The sequence below is a fragment of the Carassius carassius genome, chromosome 22 (assembly GCF_963082965.1).
Source record: "Carassius carassius chromosome 22, fCarCar2.1, whole genome shotgun sequence".
Taxonomy (NCBI): domain Eukaryota; kingdom Metazoa; phylum Chordata; class Actinopteri; order Cypriniformes; family Cyprinidae; genus Carassius; species Carassius carassius.
In genome coordinates this window covers 32,059,857-32,080,915 of record NC_081776.1, presented here as the reverse complement: position 1 = coordinate 32,080,915, position 21,059 = coordinate 32,059,857, and the positions used below count along the sequence as shown (strand labels likewise).

Sequence of the window (21,059 nt, the reverse complement as noted above, 5' to 3'; positions counted from 1 at the left end):
TAACAGAGGGCCACTCTGACAAATATCTTCTTTCGTGTTCCTCAGAAGAAAGCCACGCAGGCTTGAAATGGCACAAGTGTGGGTTAGGTTTAGGTCAAACAGTGACTGCTCTTTCATTTCTGCATCAACTACACCTTTGCTGACTATATTCATGCCTCTTGGCCGCAAAGCTTCGGTAGCGTTGAGTTCCTCCTCAACAGAATGCCAATTGAACCATTGTGAAAAAGAGATTCACTGTTCCCGCCCAGTTTCGAACTGGGGACCTTTCGCGTGTGAGGCGAACGTGATAACCACTACACTACGGAAACCTACCTACCTACCTCCCTCAACCAGTCCAACATTTTTAATTGAAGTCTCTGTAAAATGTGCATAAAGGTAATGTCTTCTAAAGCCCACAGTTGGCTAAAAGGGTTCATACTTTTCATCAAAAGGAAGCAGCTGATTCTGCTCGGTTTTGAACCAAGGACCTTTCCCGTGTTAGGCGAACGTGATGACCACTACACTACAGAAACTCCCCACTTCCACACTAGTTCTCTTTCGCCATAATCTATACAATGATGTGCCCAAAAGCAAATAGGCAATCTGTGTAAATCCCACACACAACAGGACAGAGTTCATTCGGCGTGGCAGTCTACTCCGAGTTTCCAAATAATTTCCCTTAACTTACCTCGGAATTAAGGCGTTTGCAGCTTGGACCACCTGCCTACCAGACAGCCATTTCACCACAGAAAGAAAAAAAGCCCCCACCTGTTTCCGCCCAGTTTCAAGCTGGGGACCTTTCGCGTGTAAGGCGAATGTGATAAACTCTACACTACGGAAACCTGCAGTCAAGGTTGTATCTGACCTTTTCATCGCACGCTTCTTGGAGCACGAATAAAATTACAGATTGCGTTGTGCTCTTCAGTCTGCAAATAGCTTTTTTTTGAGTGGCAAACCAAGCATTTTCCAGTTGTTTGAAGGATTGCTCTGTGACCATTACTTTTTTGCTCTTTTTTAGGTTATTTAATTAAATTGTTTTTAACATTATACGAAATATTTTGTCTTTGAGTGCACCATCCATCTGTTCATTGAAACTGCCTGGTTTAAAGTACAGAGTCTGTCGGTGTGGCAGTTACTGCTGCCTAGTGTGGCTTAATAATTGTCTTCACACCTGTGTAAAGAAAGGCCTTAGTGACGTAGAGCTGCTGCCTAACAGAGGGCCACTCTGACAAATATCTTCTTTCGTGTTCCTCAGAAGAAAGCCACGCAGGCTTGAAATGGCACGAGTGTGGGTTAGGTTTAGGTCAAACAGTGACGGCTCTTTCATTTCTGCATCAACTACACCTTTGCTGACTATATTCATGCCTCTTGGCCGCAAAGCTTCGGTAGCATTGAGTTCCTCCTCAACAGAATGCCAATTGAACCATTGTGAAAAAGAGATTCACTGTTCCCGCCCAGTTTCGAACTGAGGACCTTTCACGTGTGAGGCGAACGTGATAACCACTACACTACGGAAACCTACCTACCGCTAAAACAGTCCAACATTTTTAATTGAAGTCTCTGTAAAATGTGCATAAAGGTAATGTCTTCTAAAGCCCACAGTCGGCTAAAAAGGGTTCATACTTTTCATCAAAAGGAAGCAGCTGTTTCTGCTCGGTTTTGAACCAAGGACCTTTCCCGTGTTAGGCGAACGTGATGACCACTACACTACAGAAACTCCCCACTTCCACACTAGTTCTCTTTCGCCATAATCTATACAATGATGTGCCCAAAAGCAAATAGGCAATCTGTGTAAATCCCACACACAACAGGACAGAGTTCATTCGGCGTGGCAGTCTACGCCGAGTTTCCAAATAATTTCCCTTAACTTACCTCGGAATTAAGGCGTTTGCAGCTTGGACCACCTGCCTACCAGACAGCCATTTCACCACAGAAAGAAAAAAAGCCCCCACCTGTTTCCGCCCAGTTTCGAGCTGGGGACCTTTCGCGTGTAAGGCGAATGTGATAACCTCTACACTACGGAAACCTGCTGTCAAGGTTGGATCTGAGCTTTTCATCGCACGCTTCTTGGAGCACGAATAAAATTACAGATTGCGTTGTGCTCTTCAGTCTGCAAATAGTTTTTTTTGAGTGGCAAAGCAAGCATTTTTCCAGTTGTCTGAAGGATTGCTCTGTGACCATTACTTTTTTGCTCTTTTTTAGGTTATTTAATATAATTGTTTTTAACGTTATACGAAATATTTTGTCTTTGAGTGCACCATCCATCTGTTCATTAAAACTGCCTGGTTTAAAGTACAGAGTCTGTCGGTGTGGCAGTTACTGCTGCCTAGTGTGGCTTAATAATTGTCTTCACACCTGTGTAAAGAAAGGCCTTCGTGACGTAGAGCTGCTGCCTAACAGAGGGCCACTCTGACAAATATCTTCTTTCGTGTTCCTCAGAAGAAAGCCACGCAGGCTTGAAATGACACAAGTGTGGGTTAGGTTTAGGTCAAACAGTGACTGCTCTTTCATTTCTGCATCAACTACACCTTTGCTGACTATATTCATGCCTCTTGGCCGCAAAGCTTCGGTAGCGTTGAGTTCCTCCTCAACAGAATGCCAATTGAACCATTGTGAAAAAGAGATTCACTGTTCCCGCCCAGTTTCGAACTGGGGACCTTTCGCGTGTGAGGCTAACGTGATAACCACTACACTACGGAAACCTACCTCCCTCAAACAGTCCAACATTTTTAATTGAAGGCTCTGTAAAATGTGCATAAAGGTAATGTCTTCTAAAGCCCACAGTCGGCTATAAAGGGTTCATACTTTTCATCAAAAGTAAGCAGCTGTTTCTGCTCGGTTTAGAACCGAGGAGTTTTCGCGTGTTAGGCGAACATGATGACCACTACACTACAGAAACTCCCCACTTCCACACTAGTTCTCTTTCGCCATAATCTATACAATGATGTTCCCAAACGCAAATAGGCAATCTGCGTAAATCCCACACACAACAGGACAGAGTTCATTCGGCGTGGCAGTCTATGCCGACTTTCCAAATAATTTCCCTTAACTTACCTCGGAATTAAGGCGTTTGCAGCTTGGACCACCTGCCTACCAGACAGCCATTTCACCACAGAAAGAAAAAAAGCCCCCACCTGTTTCCGCCCAGTTTCGAGCTGGGGACCTTTTGCGTGTAAGGCGAATGTGATAACCTCTACACTACGGTAACCTGCAGTCAAGGTTGGATCTGACCTTTTCATCGCACGCTTCTTGGAGCACGAATAAAATTACAGATTGCGTTGTGCTCTTCAGTTTGCAAATCAAGCATTTTTCCAGTTGTCTGAAGGATTGCTCTGTGACCATTACTTTTTTGGTCTTTTTTAGGTTATTTAATTTAATTGTTTTTAACGTTATACGAAATATTTTGTCTTTGAGTGCCCCATCCATCTGTTCATTGAAACTGCCTGGTTTAAAGTACAGAGTCTGTCGGTGTGGCAGTTACTGCTGCCTAGTGTGGCTTAATAATTGTCTTCACACCTGTGTAAAGAAAGGCCTTCGTGACGTAGAGCTGCTGCCTAACAGAGGGCCACTCTGACAAATATCTTCTTTCGTGTTCCTCAGAAGAAAGCCACGCAGGCTTGAAATGGCACGAGTGTGGGTTAGGTTTAGGTCAAACAGTGACTGCTCTTTCATTTCTGCATCAACTACACCTTTGCTGACTATATTCATGCCTCTTGGCCGCAAAGCTTCGGTAGCGTTGAGTTCCTCCTCAACAGAATGCCAATTGAACCATTGTGAAAAAGAGATTCACTGTTCCCGCCCAGTTTCGAACTGGGGACCTTTCGCATGTGAGGCGAACGTGATAACCACTACACTACGGAAACCTACCTACCTACCTCCCTCAACCAGTCCAACATTTTTAATTGAAGTCTCTGTAAAATGTGCATAAAGGTAATGTCTTCTAAAGCCCACAGTCGGCTAAAAAGGGTTCATACTTTTCATCAAAAGGAAGCAGCTGATTCTGCTCGGTTTTGAACCAAGGACCTTTCCCGTGTTAGGCGAACGTGATGACCACTACACTACAGAAACTCCCCACTTCCACACTAGTTCTCTTTCGCCATAATCTATACAATGATGTGCCCAAAAGCAAATAGGCAATCTGTGTAAATCCCACACACAACAGGACAGAGTTCATTCGGCGTGGCAGTCTACTCCGAGTTTCCAAATAATTTCCCTTAACTTACCTCGGAATTAAGGCGTTTGCAGCTTGGACCACCTGCCTACCAGACAGCCATTTCACCACAGAAAGAAAAAAAGCCCCCACCTGTTTCCGCCCAGTTTCAAGCTGGGGACCTTTCGCGTGTAAGGCGAATGTGATAAACTCTACACTACGGAAACCTGCAGTCAAGGTTGTATCTGACCTTTTCATCGCACGCTTCTTGGAGCAGGAATAAAATTACAGATTGCGTTGTGCTCTTCAGTCTGCAAATAGCTTTTTTTAGAGTGGCAAACCAAGCATTTTTCCAGTTGTCTGAAGGATTGCTCTGTGACCATTACTTTTTTGCTCTTTTTTAGGTTATTTAATTTAATTGTTTTTAACGTTATACGAAATATTTTGTCTTTGAGTGCACCATCCATCTGTTCATTGAAACTGCCTGGTTTAAAGTACAGAGTCTGTCGGTGTGGCAGTTACTGCTGCCTAGTGTGGCTTAATAATTGTCTTCACACCTGTGTAAAGAAAGGCCTTCGTGACGTAGAGCTGCTGCCTAACAGAGGGCCACTCTGACAAATATCTTCTTTCGTGTTCGTCAGAAGAAAGCCACGCAGGCTTGAAATGGGACGAGTGTGGGTTAGGTTTAGGTCAAACAGTGACTGCTCTTTCATTTCTGCATCAACTACACCTTTGCTGACTATATTCATGCCTCTTGGCCGCAAAGCTTCGGTAGCGTTGAGTTCCTCCTCAACAGAATGCCAATTGAACCATTGTGAAAAAGAGATTCACTGTTCCCGCCCAGTTTCGAACTGGGGACCTTTCGCGTGTGAGGCGAACGTGATAACCACTACACTACGGAAACCTACCTCCCTCAAACAGTCCAACATTTTTAATTGAAGGCTCTGTAAAATGTGCATAAAGGTAATGTCTTCTAAAGCCCACAGTCGGCTAAAAAGGGTTCATATCATCAAAAGGAAGCAGCTGTTTCTGCTCGGTTTCGAACCGAGGACCTTTCGCGTGTTAGGCGAACGTGATGACCACTACACTACAGAAACTCCCCACTTCCACACTAGTTCTCTTTCGCCATAATCTATACAATGATGTGCCCAAACGCAAATAGGCAATCTGCGTAAATCCCACACACAACAGGACAGAGTTCATTCGGCGTGGCAGTCTATGCCGAGTTTCCAAATAATTTCCCTTAACTTACCTCGGAATTAAGGCGTTTGCAGCTTGGACAACCTGCCCACCAGACAGCCATTTCACCAAAGAAAGAACAAAAGCCCCCACCTGTTTCCGCCCAGTTTCGAACTGGGAACCTTTCGCGTGTGAGGAGAACGTGATAACCACTACACTACGGAAACCTACCTACCTACCTACCTCCCTCAAACAGTCCAACATTTTTAATTGAAGGCTCTGTAAAATGTGCATAAAGGTAATGTCTTCTAAAGCCCACAGTTGGCTTAAAAGGGTTCATACTTTTCATCAAAAGTAAGCAGCTGTTTCTGCTTAGTTTCGAACCGAGGACCTTTCGCGTGTTAGGCGACCGTGATGACCACTACACTACAGAAACTCCCCACTAGTTCTCTTTCGCCATAATCTATACAATGATGTGCCCAAACGCAAATAGGCAATCTGCGTAAATCCCACACACAACAGGACAGAGTTCATTCGGCGTGGCAGTCTATGCCGAGTTTCCAAATAATTTCCCTTAACTTACCTCGGAATTAAGGCGTTTGCAGCTTGGACCACCTGCCTACCAGACAGCCATTTCACCACAGAAAGAAAAAAAGCCCCCACCTGTTTCCGCCCAGTTTCGAGCTGGGGACCTTTCGCGTGTAAGGCGAATGTGATAACCTCTACACTACGGAAACCTGCAGTAAAGGTTGGATCTGACCTTTTCATCGCACGCTTCTTGGAGAACGAATAAAATTACAGATTGCGTTGTGCTCTTCAGTCTGCAAATAGCTTTTTTTTGAGTGGCAAACCAAGCATTTTTCCAGTTGTCTGAAGGATTGCTCTGTGACCATTACTTTTTTGCTCTTTTTTAGGTTATTTAATTTAATTGTTTTTAACGTTATACGAAATATTTTGTCGTTGAGTGCACCATCCATCTGTTCATTGAAACTGCCTGGTTTAAAGTACAGAGTCTGTTGGTGTGGCAGTTACTGCTGCCTAGTGTGGCTTAATAATTGTCTTCACACCTGTGTAAAGAAAGGCCTTCGTGACGTAGAGCTGCTGCCTAACAGAGGGCCACTCTGACAAATATCTTCTTTCGTGTTCCTCAGAAGAAAGCCACGCAGGCTTGAAATGGCACGAGTGTGGGTTAGGTTTAGGTCAAAGAGTGACTGCTCTTTCATTTCTGCATCAACTACACCTTTGCTGACTATATTCATGCCTCTTGGCCGCAAAGCTTTGGTAGCGTTGAGTTCCTCCTCAACAGAATGCCAATTAAACCATTGTGAAAAAGAGATTCACTGTTCCCGCCCTGTTTCGAACTGGGGACCTATCGCGTGTGAGGCGACCGTGATAACCACTACACTACGGAAACCAACCTCCCTCAAACAGTCCAACATTTTTAATTGAAGGCTCTGTAAAATGTGCATAAAGGTAATGTCTTCTAAAGCCCACAGTCGGCTAAAAAGGGTTCATACTTTTCATCAAAAGGAAGCAGCTGTTTCTGCTCGGTTTCGAACCAAGGACCTTTCGCGTGTAAGGCGAACGTGATGACCACTACACTACAGAAACTCCCCACTTCCACACTAGTTCTCTTTCGCCATAATCTATACAATGATGTGCCCAAACGCAAATAGGCAATCTGCGTAAATCCCACACACAACAGGACAGAGTTCATTCAGCGTGGCAGTCTACGCCGAGTTTCCAAATAATTTCCCTTAACTTACCTCGAAATTAAGGCGTTTGCAGCTTGGACCACCTGCCTACCAACCAGCCATTTCACCACAGAAAGAAAAAAAGCCCCCACCTGTTTCGAGCTGGGGACCTTTCGCATGTAAGTCGAATGTGATAACCTCTACACTACGGAAACCTGCAGTGAAGGTTGGATCTGACCTTTTCATCGCACGCTTCTTGGAGCACGAATAAAATTACAGATTGCGTTGTGCTCTTCAGTCTGCAAATAGCTTTTTTTTGAGTGGCAAACCAAGCATTTTTCCAGTTGTCTGAAGGATTGCTCTGTGACCATTACTTTTTTGCTCTTTATTAAGTTATTTAATTTAATTGTTTTTAACGTTATACGAAATATTTTGTCTTTGAGTGCACCATCCATCTGTTCATTGAAACTGCCTGGTTTAAAGTACAGAGTCTGTCGGTGTGGCAGTTACTGCTGCCTAGTGTGGCTTAATAATTGTCTTCACACCTGTGTAAAGAAAGGCCTTCGTGACGTAGAGTTGCTGCCTAACAGAGGGCCACTCTGACAAATATCTTCTTTCGTGTTCCTCAGAAGAAAGCCACGCAGGCTTGAAATGACACGAGTGTGGGTTAGGTTTAGGTCAAACAGTGACTGCTCTTTCATTTCTGCATCAACTACACCTTTGCTGACTATATTCATGCCTCTTGGCATGAAAAAAGCCGAAAGCTTCGGTAGCGTTGAGTTCCTCCTCAACAGAATGCCAATTGAACCATTGTGAAAAAGAGATTCACTGTTCCCACCCAGTTTCAAACTGGGGACCTTTCGCGTGTGAGGCGAACGTGATAACCACTACACTACGGAAACCTACCTACCTACCTACCTACCTCTCCAAACAGTCAAACATTTTTAATTGAAGGCTCTGTAAAATGTGCATAAAGGTAATGTCTTCTAAAGCCCACAGTCGGCTAAAAAGGGTTCATACTTTTCATCAAAAGGAAGCAGCTGTTTCTGCTCGGTTTCAAACCGAGGACCTTTCGCGTGTTAGGCGAACGTGATGACCACTACACTACAGAAACTCCCCACTTCCACACTAGTTCTCCATAATTTCACCATAATCTATAGAATGATGAGCCCAAACGCAAATAGGCAATCTGCTTAAATCCCACACACAACAGGACAGAGTTCATTCGGCGTGGCAGTCTATGCCGAGTTTCCAAATAATTTCCCTTAACTTACCTCGGAATTAAGGCGTTTGCAGCTTGGACCACCTGCCTACCAGACAGCCATTTCACCACAGAAAGAACAAAAGCCCCCACCTGTTTCCGCCCAGTTTCGAGCTGGGGACCTTTCGCGTGTAAGGCGAATGTGATAACCTCTACACTACGGAAACCTGCAGTCAAGGTTGGATCTGACCTTTTCATCGCACGCTTCTTGGAGCACGAATAAAATTACAGATTGCGTTGTGCTCTTCAGTCTGCAAATAGCTTTTTTTTGAGTGGCAAACCAAGCATTTTTCCAGTTGTCTGAAGGATTGCTCTGTGACCATTACTTTTTTGCTTTTTTTTAGGTTATTTAATTTAATTGTTTTTAACGTTATATGAAATATTTTGTCTTTGAGTGCACCATCCATCTGTTCATTGAAACTGCCTGGTTTAAAGTACAGAGTCTGTCGGTGTGGCAGTTACTGCTGCCTAGTGTGGCTTAATAATTGTCTTCACACCTGTGTAAAGAAAGGCCTTCGTGACGTAGAGCTGCTGCCTAACAGAGGGCCACTCTGAAAAATATCTTCTTTCGTGTTCCTCAGAAGAAAGCCACGCAGGCTTGAAATGGCACGAGTGTGGGTTAGGTTTAGGTCAAACAGTGACTGCTCTTTCATTTCTGCATCAACTACACCTTTGCTGACTATATTCATGTCTCTTGGCCACAAAGCTTCGGTAGCGTTGAGTTCCTCCTCAACAGAATGCCAATTGGACCATTGTGAAAAAGAGATTCACTTTTCCCACCCAGTTTCGAACTGGGGACCTTTCGCGTGTGTGGCGAACGTGATAACCACTACACTACAGAAACCTACCTCCCTCAAACAGTCCAACATTTTTAATTGAAGGCTCTGTAAAATGTGCATAAAGGTAATGTCTTCTAAAGCCCACAGTCGGCTAAAAAGGGTTCATACTTTTCATCAAAAGGAAGCAGCTGTTTCTGCTCGGTTTCGAACCGAGGACCTTTCGCGTGTTAGGCAAACGTGATGACCACTACACTACGGAAACCTACCTACCCTACCTCCCTCAAACAGTCCAACATTTTTAATTGAAGGCTCTGTAAAATGTGCATAAAGGTAATGTCTTCTAAAGCCCACAGTCGGCTAAAAAGGGTTGATACTTTTCATCAAAAGGAAGCAGCTGTTTCTGCTCGGTTTCGAAACCGAGGACCTTTCGCATGTTAGGCGAACGTGATGACCACTACACTACAGAAACTCCCCACTTCCACACTAGTTCTATTTCGCCATAATCTATACAATGATGTGCCCAAACGCAAATAGGCAATCTGTGTAAATCCCACACACAACAGGACAGAGTTCATTCCTTTTTTGCTCTTTTTTAGGTTATTTAATTTAATTGTTTTTAACGTTATATGAAATATTTTGTCTTTGTCTACTTTACTTCTAAAATCGATACTATTAGAGATAAAATTGCAACCATTCAGCTGTCAGATACAGTATCATATCACACAGTGCACTATAGACCCCCTGAGGAACAGTTCCACTCATTCTCTACTATAGGAGAGGAAGAATTGTATAAACTTGTTAAATCATCTAAACCAACAACATGTATGTTAGACCCTATACCATCTAAACTCCTAATAGAGGTGCTTCAAGAAGTCATAGATCCTCTTCTGACTATTATTAATTCCTCATTGTCATTAGGATATGTCCCCAAAACCTTCAAACTGGCTGTTATTAAGCCTCTCATCAAAAAACCACAGCTTGACCCCAAAGAACTAGTTAATTATAGACCAATCTCGAATCTCCCTTTTCTGTCCAAGATACTAGAAAAGGTGGTATCCTCACAATTATATTCCTTCTTAGAGAAAAATGGTATATGTGAGGATTTCCAGTCAGGATTTAGACCGTATCATAGTACTGAGACTGCTCTCCTTAGAGTTACAAATGATCTGTTCTTATCATCTGATCGTGGGTGTATCTCTCTATTAGTTTTATTGGATCTTAGTGCTGCGTTTGACACAATTGACCACAAAATTCTTTTGCATAGACTTGAACACTTTGTTGGCATCAGTGGAAGTGCATTAGCATGGTTTAAATCGTACTTATATGACCGCCATCAGTTCGTAGCAGTGAATGAAGATGTATCCTATCGATCACAAGTGCAGTATGGAGTACCTCAAGGCTCAGTACTAGGGCTGCTACTCTTCACGCTCTATATGTTACCCTTGGGAGATATCATCAGGAAACATGGTGTTAGCTTTCACTGTTATGCTGATGATACTCAACTCTATATTTCTTCGCAGCCCGGTGAAACACACCAATTTGAAAAACTAATGGATTGCTTAGTCGATATAAAAAACTGGATGACAAGTAATTTCTTACTGCTAAATTCTGAAAAAACAAAGGTGTTAATTATAGGACCTAAAAACTCCACTTGTAATAACCTAGAACACTGTCTAAGACTTGATGGTTGCTCTGTCAATTCTTCGTCATCAGTTAGGAACCTAGGTGTGCTATTTGATCGCAATCTTTCCTTAGAAAGCCACGTTTCTAGCATTTGTAAAACTGCATTTTTCCATCTCAAAAATATATCTAAATTACGGCCTATGCTCTCAATGTCAAATGCAGAAATGTTAATCCATGCTTTTATGACCTCAAGGTTAGATTATTGTAATGCTTTATTGGGTGGTTGTTCTCCACGCTTAGAAAACAAACTACAGCTAGTCCAAAATGCAGCAGCAAGAGTTCTTACTAGAACCAGGAAGTATGACCATATTAGCCCGGTCCTGTCAACACTGCACTGGCTCCCTATCAAGCATCGTATAGATTTTAAAATATTGCTTATTACCTATAAAGCCCTTAATGGTTTAGCACCTCAGTATTTGAATGAGCTCCTTTTACATTATAATCCTCTACGTCCGCTACGTTCTCAAAACTCAGGCAATTTGATAATACCTAGAATATCAAAATCAACTGCGGGCGGCAGATCCTTTTCCTATTTGGCGCCTAAACTCTGGAATAACCTACCTAACATTGTTCGGGAGGCAGACACACTCTTGCAGTTTAAATCTAGATTAAAGACCCATCTCTTTAACCTGGCATACACATAACAAACTAATATGCTTTTATTATCCAAATCTGTTAAAGGATTTTTAGGCTGCATTAATTAGGTAAACCGGAACCGGAAACACTTCCCATAACACCCTATGTACTTGCTACATCATTAGAAGAATGGCATCTACGCTAATATTTGTCTGTTTCTCTTTTGTTCCGAGGCCACCAGATCCAGTCTGTGTCCAGATCAGAGGGTCACTGCAGTCACCCGGATCCAGTATGTATCCATACCAGATGCTGGATCAGCACCTAGAAAGGACCTCTACATCCCTGAAAGACAGCAGAGACCAGGACAACTAGAGCCCCAGATACAGATCCCCTGTAAAGACCTTGTCTCAAAGGAGCACCAGGACAAGACCACAGGAAACAGATGATTCTTCTGCACAATCTGACTTTGCTGCAGTCTGGAATTGAACTACTGGTTTCGTCTGGTCAGAGGAGAACTGGCCCCCCAACTGAGCCTGGTTTCTCCCAAGGTTTTTTTTCTCCATTCTGTCACCGATGGAGTTTCGGTTCCTTGCCGCTGTCGCCTCTGGCTTGCTTAGTTGGGGACACTTCATCTACAGCGATATCGTTGACTTGATTGCAAATAAATGCACAGACACTATTTAATTGAACAGAGATGACATAACTGAATTCAATAATGAACTCCCTTTAACTATCATTTTTTCATTATTGACACTGTTTTCCTAATGAATGTTGTTCAGTTGCTTTAACGCAATGTATTTTGTTTAAAGCGCTATATAAATAAAGGTGACTTTGACTTTGACTTTGACTTTGAGTGCACCATCCATCTGTTCATTGAAACTGCCTGGTTTAAAGTACAGAGTCTGTCGGTGTGGCAGTTACTGCTGCCTAGTGTGGCTTAATAATTGTCTTCACACCTGTGTAAAGAAAGGCCTTCGTGACATAGAGCTGCTGCCTAACAGAGGGCCACTCTGACAAATATCTTCTTTCGTGTTCCTCAGAAGAAAGCCACGCAGGCTTGAAATGGCACGAGTGTGGGTTAGGTTTAGGTCAAACAGTGACTGCTCTTTCATTTCTACATCAACTACACCTTTGCTGACTATATTCATGCCTCTTGGCCGCAAAGCTTCGGTAGCATTGAGTTCCTCCTCAACAGAATGCCAATTGAACCATTGTGAAAAAGAGAATCACTGTTCCTGCCCAGTTTCGAGCTGGGGACCTTTCGCGTGTGAGGCGAACGTGATAACCACTACACTACGGAAACCTACCTCCCTCAAACAGTCCAACATTTTTAATTGAAGGCTCTATAAAATGTGCATAAAGGTAATGTCTTCTAAAGCCCACAGTCGGCTAAAAAGGGTTCATACTTTTCATCAAAAGGAAGCAGCTGTTTCTGCTCGGTTTCGAACCGAGGACCTTTCGCGTGTTAGGCGAACGTGATGACCACTACACTACAGAAACTCCCCACTTCCACACTAGTTCTCTTTCGCCATAATCTATACAATGATGTGCCCAAAAGCAAATAGGCAATCTGTGTAAATCCCACACACAACAGGACAGAGTTCATTCGGCGTGGCAGTCTACGCCGAGTTTCCAAATAATTTCCCTTAACTTACCTCGGAATTAAGGCGTTTGCAGCTTGGACCACCTGCCTACCAGACAGCCATTTCACCACAGAAAGAAAAAAAGCCCCCACCTGTTTCCGCCCAGTTTCGAGCTGGGGACCTTTCGCGTGTAAGGCGAATGTGATAACCCCTACACTACGGAAACCTGCAGTCAAGGTTGTATCTGACCTTTTCATCGCACGCTTCTTGGAGCACGAATAAAATTACAGATTGCGTTGTGCTCTTCAGTCTGCAAATAGCTTTTTTTTTGAGTGGCAAACCAAGCATTTTTCCAGTTGTCTGAAGGATTTCTCTGTGACCATTACTTTTTTGCTCTTTTTTAGGTTATTTAATTTAATTGTTTTTAACGTTATACGGAATATTTTGTCTTTGAGTGCACCATCCATCTGTTCATTGAAACTGCCTGGTTTAAAGTACAGAGTCTGTCGGTGTGGCAGTTACTGCTGCCTAGTGTGGCTTAATAATTGTCTTCACACCTGTGTAAAGAAAGACCTTTGTGACGTAGAGCTGCTGCCTACCAGAGGGCCACTCTGACAAATATCTTCTTTCGTGTTCCTCAGAAGAAAGCCACGCAGGCTTGAAATGGCACATGTGTGGGTTAGGTTTAGGTCAAACAGTGACTGCTCTTTCATTTCTGCATCAAATACACCTTTGCTGACTATATTCATGCCTCTTGGCCGCAAAGCTTCGGTAGCATTGAGTTCCTCCTCAACAGAATGCCAATTGAACCATTGTGAAAAAGAGATTCACTGTTCCCGCCCGGTTTCGAACTGGGGACCTTTCGCGTGTGAGGCGAACGTGATAACCACTACACTACGGAAACCTACCTACCTACCTACCTCCCTCAAACAGTCCAACATTTTTAATTGAAGGCTCTGTAAAATGTGCATAAAGGTAATGTCTTCTAAAGCCCACAGTCGGCTAAAAAGGGTTCATACTTTTCATCAAAAGGAAGCAGCTGTTTCTGCTCGGTTTCGAAACGAGGACCTTTCGCGTGTTAGGTGAATGTGATGACCACTACACTACAGAAACTTCCCACTTTAACACTAGTTCTCTTTCGCCATAATCTATACAATGATGTGCCCAAACGCAAATAGGCAATCTGCGTAATTCCCAGGAGAGATTCACTGGGAGGTTCCCGCCCAGTTTCGAACTGGGGACCTTTCGCGTGTGAGGCGAACGTGATAACCACTACACTACGGAAACCTACCTCCCTCAAACAGTCCAACATTTTTAATTGAAGGCTCTGTAAAATGTGCATAAAGGTAATGTCTTCTAAAGCCCACAGTCGGCTAAAAAGGGTTCATACTTTTCATCAAAAGGAAGCAGCTGTTTCTGCTCGGTTTCGAACCGAGGACCTTTCGCGTGTTAGGCGAACGTGATGACCACTACACTACAGAAACTCCCTACTTCCACAGTCGTTCTCTTTCGCCATAATCTATACAATGATGTGCCCAAACGCAAATAGGCAATCTGCGTAAATCCCACACACAACAGGACAGAGTTCATTCGGCGTGGCAGTCTACGCCGAGTTTCCAAATAATTTCCCTTAACTTATCTCGGAATTAAGGCGTTTGCAGCTTGGACCACCTGCCTACCAGACAGCCATTTCACCACAGAAAGAACAAAAGCCCCCACCTGTTTCCGCCCAGTTTCAAGCTGGGGACCTTTCGCGTGTAAGGCGAATGTGATAACCTCTACAGTACGGAAACCTGCAGTCAAGGTTGGATCTGACCTTGTCATCGCACGCTTCTTGGAGCACGAATAAAATTACAGATTGCGTTGTGCTCTTCAGTCTGCAAATAGTTTTTTTTTGAGTGGCAAACCAAGCATTTTTCCAGTTGTCTGAAGGATTGCTCTGTGACCATTACTTTTTTGCTCTTTTTTAGGTTATTTAATATAATTGTTTTTAACGTTATACGAAATATTTTGTCTTTGAGTGCACCATCCATCTGTTCATTGAAAATGCCTGGTTTAAAGTACAGAGTCTGTCGGTGTGGCAGTTACTGCTGCCTAGTGTGGCTTAATAATTGTCTTCACACCTGTGTAAAGAAAGGCCTTCGTGACGTAGAGCTGCTGCCTAACAGAGGGCCACTCTGACAAATATCTTCTTTCGTGTTCCTCAGAAGAAAGCCACGCAGGCTTGAAATGGCACGAGTGTGGGTTAGGTTTAGGTCAAACAGTGACTGCTCTTTCATTTCTGCATCAACTACACCTTTGCTAACTATATTCATGCCTCTTGGCCGCAAAGCTTCGGTAGCATTGAGTTCCTCCTCAACAGAATGCCAATTGAACCATTGTGAAAAAGAGATTCACTGTTCCCGCCCAGTTTCGAACTGGGGACCTTTCGCGTGTGAGGCTAACGTGATAACCACTACACTACGGAAACCTACCTCACTCAGAAGTCCAACATTTTTAATTGAAGGCTCTGTAAAATGTGCATAAAGGTAATGTCTTCTAAAGCCCACAGTCGGCTAAAAAGGGTTCATACTTTTCATCAAAAGTAAGCAAATGTTTCTGCTCGGTTTCGAACCGAGGACCTTTCGCGTGTTAGGCGATCGTGATGACCACTACACTACAGAAACTCCCCACTTCCACACTAGTTCTCTTTCGCCATAATCTATACAATGATTTGCCCAAACGTAAATAGGCAATCTGCGTAAATCCCACACACAACAGGACTGAGTTCATTCAGCGTGGCAGTCTATGCCGAGTTTCCAAATAATTTCCCTTAACTTACCTCGGAATTAAGGCGTTTGCAGCTTGGACCACCTGCCTACCAGACAGCCATTTCACCAAAGAAAGAACAAAAGCCCCCACCTGTTTCCGCCCAGTTTCGAACTGGGGACCTTTCGCGTGTGAGGAGAACGTGATAACCACTACACTACGGAAACCTACCTACCTCTCTCAAACAGTCCAACATTTTTTATTGAAGGCTCTGTAAAATGTGCATAAAGGTAATGTCTTCTAAAGCCCACAGTCGGCTAAAAAGGGTTCATACTTTTCATCAAAAGGAAGCAGCTATTTCTGCTCGGTTTCGAACCGAGGACCTTTCGCGTGTTAGGCGAACGTGATGACCACTACACTACAGAAACTCCCCACTTCCACACTAGTTCTCTTTCGCCATAATCTATACAATGATTTGCCCAAACGCAAATAGGCAATCTGCGTAAATCCCACACACAACAGGACTGAGTTCATTCGGCGTGGCAGTCTATGCCGAGTTTCCAAATAATTTCCCTTAACTTACCTTGGAATTAAGGCGTTTGCAGCTTGGACCACCTGCCTACCAGACAGCCATTTCACCACAGAAAGAACAAAAGCCCCCACCTGTTTCCGCCCAGTTTCGAGCTGGGGACCTTTCGCGTGTAAGGAGAATGGGATAACCTCTACACTACGGAAACCTGCAGTCAAGGTTGGATCTGACCTTTTCATCGCACGCTTCTTGGAGCACGTATAAAATTACAGATTGCGTTGTGCTCTTCAGTCTGCAAATAGCTTTTTTTTTAGTGGCAAACCAAGCATTTTTCCAGTTGTCTGAAGGATTTCTCTGTGACCATTACTTTTTTAGGTTATTTAATTTAATTGTTTTTAACGTTATACGAAATATTTTGTCTTTGAGTGCACCATCCATCTGTTCATTGAAACTGCCTGGTTTAAAGTACAGAGTCTGTCGGTGTGGCAGTTACTGCTGCCTAGTGTGGCTTAATAATTGTCTTCACACCTGTGTAAAGAAAGGCCTTCGTGACGTAGAGCTGCTGCCTAACAGAGGGCCACTCTGACAAATATCTTCTTTCGTGTTCCTCAGAAGAAAGCCACGCAGGCTTGAAATGGCACGAGTGTGGGTTAGGTTTAGGTCAAACAGTGACTGCTCTTTCATTTCTGCATCAACTACACCTTTGCTGACTATATTCATGCCTCTTGGCCGCAAAGCTTCGGTAGCATTGAGTTCCTCCTCAACAGAATGCCAATTGAACCATTGTGAAAAAGAGATTCACTGTTCCCGCCCAGTTTCGAACTGGGGACCTTTCGCGTGTGAGGCCAACGTGATAACCACTACACTACGGAAACCTACCTACCTCTCCAAACAGTCCAACATTTTTAATTGAAGGCTCTGTAAAATGTGCATAAAGGTAATGTCTTCTAAAGCCCACAGTCGGCTAAAAAGGGTTCATACTTTTCATCAAAAGGAAGCAGCTGTTTCTGCTCGGTTTCGAACCAAGGACCCGTGTTAGGCGAACATGATGACCACTACACTACAGAAACTCCCTACTTCCACAGTAGTTCTCTTTCGCCATAATCTATACAATGATGTGCCGAAAACGCAAATAGGCAATCTGTGTAAATCCCACACACAACAGGACAGAGTTCATTCGGCGTGGCAGTCTACGCCGAGTTTCCAAATAATTTCCCTTAACTTATCTCGGAATTAAGGCGTTTGCAGCTTGGACCACCTGCCTACCAGACAGCCATTTCACCACAGAAAGAACAAAAGCCCCCACCTGTTTCCGCCCAGTTTCAAGCTGGGGACCTTTCGCGTGTAAGGCGAATGTGATAACCTCTACACTACGGAAACCTGCAGTCAAGGTTGGATCTGACCTTTTCATCGCACGCTTCTTGGAGCACGAATAAAATTACAGATTGCGTTGTGCTCTTCAGTCTGCAAATAGTTTTTTTTTGAGTGGCAAACCAAGCATTTTTCCAGTTGTCTGAAGGATTGCTCTGTGACCATTACTTTTTTGCTCTTTTTTAGGTTATTTAATATAATTGTTTTTAACGTTATACGAAATATTTTGTCTTAGAGTGCACCATCCATCTGTTCATTGAATATGCCTGGTTTAAAGTACAGAGTCTGTCGGTGTGGCAGTTACTGCTGCCTAGTGTGGCTTAATAATTGTCTTCACACCTGTGTAAAGGAAGGCCTTCATGACGTACAGCTGCTGCCTAACAGAGGGCCACTCTGACAAATATCTTCTTTCGTGTTCCTCAGAAGAAAGCCACGCAGGCTTGAAATGGCACGAGTGTGGGTTAGGTTTAGGTCAAACAGTGACTGCTCTTTCATTTCTGCATCAACTACACCTTTGCTAACTATATTCATGCCTCTTGGCCGCAAAGCTTCGGTAGCGTTGAGTTCCTCCTCAACAGAATGCCAATTGAACCATTGTGAAAAAGAGATTCACTGTTCCCGCACAGTTTCGAACTGGGGACCTTTCGCGTGTGAGGAGAACGTGATAACCACTACACTACGGAAACCTACCTACCTCACTCAAACAGTCCAACATTTTTTATTGAAGGCTCTGTAAAATGTGCATAAAGGTAATGTCTTCTAAAGCCCACAGTCGGCTAAAAAGGGTTCATACTTTTCATCAAAAGGAAGCAGCTGTTTCTGCTCAGTTTCGAACCGAGGACCTTTCGCGTGTTAGGCGAACGTGATGATCACTACACTACAGAAACTCCCCACTTCCACACTAGTTCTTTTTCGCCATAATCTATACAATGATGAGCCCAAACGCAAATAGGCAATCTGCGTAAATCCCACACACAACAGGACAGAGTTCATTCGGCGTGGCAGTCTATGCCGAGTTTCCAAATAATTTCCCTTAACTTACCTTGGAATTAAGGCGTTTGCAGCTTGGACCACCTGCCTACCAGACAGCCATTTCACCACAGAAAGAACAAAAGCCCCCACCTGTTTCCGCCCAGTTTCGAGCTGGGGACCTTTCGCGTGTAAGGCGAATGTGATAACCTCTACACTACGGAAACCTGCAGTCAAGGTTGGATCTGACCTTTTCATCGCACGCTTCTTGGAGCACGTATAAAATTACAGATTGCGTTGTGCTCTTCAGTCTGCAAATAGCTTTTTTTTTAGTGGCAAACCTGGCATTTTTCCAGTTGTCTGAAGGATTTCTCTGTGACCATTACTTTTTTGCTCTTTTTTAGGTTATTTAATTTAATTGTTTTTAACGTTATACGAAATATTTTGTCTTTGAGTGCACCATCCATCTGTTCATTGAAACTGCCTGGTTTAAAGTACAGAGTCTGTCGGTGTGGCAGTTACTGCTGCCTAGTGTGGCTTAATAATTGTCTTCACACCTGTGTAAAGAAAGGCCTTCGTGACGTAGAGCTGCTGCCTAACAGAGGGCCACTCTGACAAATATCTTCTTTCGTGTTCCTCAGAAGAAAGCCACGCAGGCTTGAAATGGCACGAGTGTGGGTTAGGTTTAGGTCAAACAGTGACTGCTCTTTCATTTCTGCATCAACTACACCTTTGCTGACTATATTCATGCCTCTTGGCCGCAAAGCTTCGGTAGCATTGAGTTCCTCCTCAACAGAATGCCAATTGAACCATTGTGAAAAAGAGATTCACTGTTCCCGCCCAGTTTCGAACTGGGGACCTTTCGCGTGTGAGGCCAACGTGATAACCACTACACTACGGAAACCTACCTACCTACCTCTAAAACAGTCCAACATTTTTAATTGAAGTCTCTGTAAAATGTGCATAAAGGTAATGTCTTCTAAAGCCCACAGTCGGCTAAAAAGGGTTCATACTTTTCATGAAAAGGAAGCAGCTGTTTCTGCTCGGTTTCGAACCGAAGACCTTTCGCGCGGGAGCCGAAAATAGTTAAGCTTAACTTCTCTTAACTTTTCCCATTCATTCTCTATGGTAGTGCTTAACACTACGGATGCAATATATTTGTGGCCACACGTAGATTTCCTGGCGCTGTTTCGCTTCTTCCGTGGCGGGGAATTCAAACAGCAGATACTCATCTGTCAATCATTCGCTCTGAAGGAGAGGAGACGCGTTTTACGATCGGAGATTTCTTCACGAAATTGTTTTGTTTGAACAACATACGCTGCCAAACTCCCAACAAGCAGGTAAAGTGAATTATGTGTTTCTTTTAAAAAAACTAAACCAAAAAAAAAACTTACAATTAATTACTTATTATATTATCATATAATCATACTTATGTGATTAATTATAGCAACTGTTTTGAATGTTATGTGATTTTCAAGACTTTAGTGCAAATATATAAATATATATATATATATATATATATAATTGTCAACATGTACTGTGTGGTACAATTTCAAAATAACTATTTCCTATATATATATATATATATATATATATATAAAAATTGTCAACATTTACTGTGTGGTACAACTTAAAATAACTATTTCCTATGTTAAATTAACTTTATTCCTGTGATGCAAAGCTGAATTCTTCAGCATCATTTATACTCTTTAGTGTGTCATATGATCCAGAAATCATTATTTATATGATTATTTGCTCACAAAACATTTCTTATTGTAATCAATGTTGATATTATCATTGTCACTACAATGATGAAAGCACATTATTTTCGGAAGGTTGACGTGATGCTGAAGACTGGAGTAATAATTCAGAAAATTCAGCTTTTCATAACAGGAATAAATTACAATGATTAGAAAATATATTCAAATATAAAAAAAAAAAAAAAAAATTGTAAAAATAAAGACACACACACACATACATACATATATATATATATATATATATAATGAATTATAAAATACATTTGATATATTTAATTTGAATCTATATTTCAGGAATGTTAAGATGATGCATGCTGTGTCAAGACCCATCCACCCGTCTCACTCCACCATAACATCACACCAGACACTGAAGGGAAGGGTTTCTTCCGGATGCAGGTAAATAAATAATTCATACAGGCACTTATGTGTGTAAACTGTCTGTCTCATATGTGCACACAACACCAAGACATTATATTTTAATAAAGTAATGCTGTTAATCTTCTGTAGAACACCACACCATCTGCCATAACTGCGTCCCTCGTTCAGCTCACACTGGACCCCTCAGAACGGCTGGTCTTCGTGTTGGACCATAGATGGACAGATCTGTTGAGAACTGCCTCTCTTGAACATCTCTTGGCAACGCAACATAGGAGCAAGGATCTTCTTAAACAGGTCGAAGGCTTGTTTTATTTTCTGTGTCTTCCACAAATTGTATTATTATTAATATTATTGTAGCTGTTGTTGTTTAGTCTACAATTTTAAATTATTTAATTGATTTCCATTTGTTAAATAAAACAT

At 42.8% G+C, this 21,059-nt stretch overlaps 28 non-coding genes across 28 annotated transcripts; all 28 read right to left on the bottom strand.

Moving 5' to 3' along the window:
* Nucleotides 1-235: 235 nt before the first annotated feature.
* Nucleotides 236-308, bottom strand: trnav-cac (transfer RNA valine (anticodon CAC)). Its single transcript has one exon. It is a non-coding gene; the product is annotated as a tRNA-Val (tRNA).
* A 1,116-nt stretch (nt 309-1,424) lies between these two features.
* trnav-cac (transfer RNA valine (anticodon CAC)) lies at nt 1,425-1,497 on the bottom strand. Its single transcript has one exon. It is a non-coding gene; the product is annotated as a tRNA-Val (tRNA).
* Nucleotides 1,498-1,623: 126 nt separating this feature from the next.
* trnav-aac (transfer RNA valine (anticodon AAC)) lies at nt 1,624-1,696 on the bottom strand. Its single transcript has one exon. It is a non-coding gene; the product is annotated as a tRNA-Val (tRNA).
* Nucleotides 1,697-1,932: 236 nt separating this feature from the next.
* Nucleotides 1,933-2,005, bottom strand: trnav-uac (transfer RNA valine (anticodon UAC)). Its single transcript has one exon. It is a non-coding gene; the product is annotated as a tRNA-Val (tRNA).
* Nucleotides 2,006-2,608: 603 nt separating this feature from the next.
* On the bottom strand, nt 2,609-2,681 carry trnav-cac (transfer RNA valine (anticodon CAC)). The gene has a single exon. It is a non-coding gene; the product is annotated as a tRNA-Val (tRNA).
* A 1,088-nt stretch (nt 2,682-3,769) lies between these two features.
* trnav-cac (transfer RNA valine (anticodon CAC)) lies at nt 3,770-3,842 on the bottom strand. The gene has a single exon. It is a non-coding gene; the product is annotated as a tRNA-Val (tRNA).
* A 1,118-nt stretch (nt 3,843-4,960) lies between these two features.
* trnav-cac (transfer RNA valine (anticodon CAC)) lies at nt 4,961-5,033 on the bottom strand. The gene has a single exon. It is a non-coding gene; the product is annotated as a tRNA-Val (tRNA).
* Nucleotides 5,034-5,153: 120 nt separating this feature from the next.
* trnav-aac (transfer RNA valine (anticodon AAC)) lies at nt 5,154-5,226 on the bottom strand. The gene has a single exon. It is a non-coding gene; the product is annotated as a tRNA-Val (tRNA).
* Nucleotides 5,227-5,972: 746 nt separating this feature from the next.
* On the bottom strand, nt 5,973-6,045 carry trnav-uac (transfer RNA valine (anticodon UAC)). The gene has a single exon. It is a non-coding gene; the product is annotated as a tRNA-Val (tRNA).
* An 801-nt stretch (nt 6,046-6,846) lies between these two features.
* trnav-uac (transfer RNA valine (anticodon UAC)) lies at nt 6,847-6,919 on the bottom strand. The gene has a single exon. It is a non-coding gene; the product is annotated as a tRNA-Val (tRNA).
* A 912-nt stretch (nt 6,920-7,831) lies between these two features.
* On the bottom strand, nt 7,832-7,904 carry trnav-cac (transfer RNA valine (anticodon CAC)). The gene has a single exon. It is a non-coding gene; the product is annotated as a tRNA-Val (tRNA).
* A 139-nt stretch (nt 7,905-8,043) lies between these two features.
* trnav-aac (transfer RNA valine (anticodon AAC)) lies at nt 8,044-8,116 on the bottom strand. Its single transcript has one exon. It is a non-coding gene; the product is annotated as a tRNA-Val (tRNA).
* Nucleotides 8,117-8,357: 241 nt separating this feature from the next.
* trnav-uac (transfer RNA valine (anticodon UAC)) lies at nt 8,358-8,430 on the bottom strand. Its single transcript has one exon. It is a non-coding gene; the product is annotated as a tRNA-Val (tRNA).
* Nucleotides 8,431-9,231: 801 nt separating this feature from the next.
* Nucleotides 9,232-9,304, bottom strand: trnav-aac (transfer RNA valine (anticodon AAC)). The gene has a single exon. It is a non-coding gene; the product is annotated as a tRNA-Val (tRNA).
* Nucleotides 9,305-9,437: 133 nt separating this feature from the next.
* Nucleotides 9,438-9,511, bottom strand: trnav-aac (transfer RNA valine (anticodon AAC)). Its single transcript has one exon. It is a non-coding gene; the product is annotated as a tRNA-Val (tRNA).
* A 3,217-nt stretch (nt 9,512-12,728) lies between these two features.
* On the bottom strand, nt 12,729-12,801 carry trnav-aac (transfer RNA valine (anticodon AAC)). Its single transcript has one exon. It is a non-coding gene; the product is annotated as a tRNA-Val (tRNA).
* A 236-nt stretch (nt 12,802-13,037) lies between these two features.
* Nucleotides 13,038-13,110, bottom strand: trnav-uac (transfer RNA valine (anticodon UAC)). The gene has a single exon. It is a non-coding gene; the product is annotated as a tRNA-Val (tRNA).
* Nucleotides 13,111-13,715: 605 nt separating this feature from the next.
* On the bottom strand, nt 13,716-13,788 carry trnav-cac (transfer RNA valine (anticodon CAC)). The gene has a single exon. It is a non-coding gene; the product is annotated as a tRNA-Val (tRNA).
* Nucleotides 13,789-14,098: 310 nt separating this feature from the next.
* On the bottom strand, nt 14,099-14,171 carry trnav-cac (transfer RNA valine (anticodon CAC)). Its single transcript has one exon. It is a non-coding gene; the product is annotated as a tRNA-Val (tRNA).
* Nucleotides 14,172-14,295: 124 nt separating this feature from the next.
* trnav-aac (transfer RNA valine (anticodon AAC)) lies at nt 14,296-14,368 on the bottom strand. The gene has a single exon. It is a non-coding gene; the product is annotated as a tRNA-Val (tRNA).
* A 913-nt stretch (nt 14,369-15,281) lies between these two features.
* On the bottom strand, nt 15,282-15,354 carry trnav-cac (transfer RNA valine (anticodon CAC)). Its single transcript has one exon. It is a non-coding gene; the product is annotated as a tRNA-Val (tRNA).
* Nucleotides 15,355-15,477: 123 nt separating this feature from the next.
* trnav-aac (transfer RNA valine (anticodon AAC)) lies at nt 15,478-15,550 on the bottom strand. The gene has a single exon. It is a non-coding gene; the product is annotated as a tRNA-Val (tRNA).
* Nucleotides 15,551-15,786: 236 nt separating this feature from the next.
* Nucleotides 15,787-15,859, bottom strand: trnav-cac (transfer RNA valine (anticodon CAC)). Its single transcript has one exon. It is a non-coding gene; the product is annotated as a tRNA-Val (tRNA).
* A 128-nt stretch (nt 15,860-15,987) lies between these two features.
* trnav-aac (transfer RNA valine (anticodon AAC)) lies at nt 15,988-16,060 on the bottom strand. The gene has a single exon. It is a non-coding gene; the product is annotated as a tRNA-Val (tRNA).
* A 903-nt stretch (nt 16,061-16,963) lies between these two features.
* On the bottom strand, nt 16,964-17,036 carry trnav-cac (transfer RNA valine (anticodon CAC)). The gene has a single exon. It is a non-coding gene; the product is annotated as a tRNA-Val (tRNA).
* A 432-nt stretch (nt 17,037-17,468) lies between these two features.
* On the bottom strand, nt 17,469-17,541 carry trnav-uac (transfer RNA valine (anticodon UAC)). The gene has a single exon. It is a non-coding gene; the product is annotated as a tRNA-Val (tRNA).
* Nucleotides 17,542-18,655: 1,114 nt separating this feature from the next.
* Nucleotides 18,656-18,728, bottom strand: trnav-uac (transfer RNA valine (anticodon UAC)). Its single transcript has one exon. It is a non-coding gene; the product is annotated as a tRNA-Val (tRNA).
* A 604-nt stretch (nt 18,729-19,332) lies between these two features.
* Nucleotides 19,333-19,405, bottom strand: trnav-cac (transfer RNA valine (anticodon CAC)). The gene has a single exon. It is a non-coding gene; the product is annotated as a tRNA-Val (tRNA).
* Nucleotides 19,406-21,059: the final 1,654 nt, after the last annotated feature.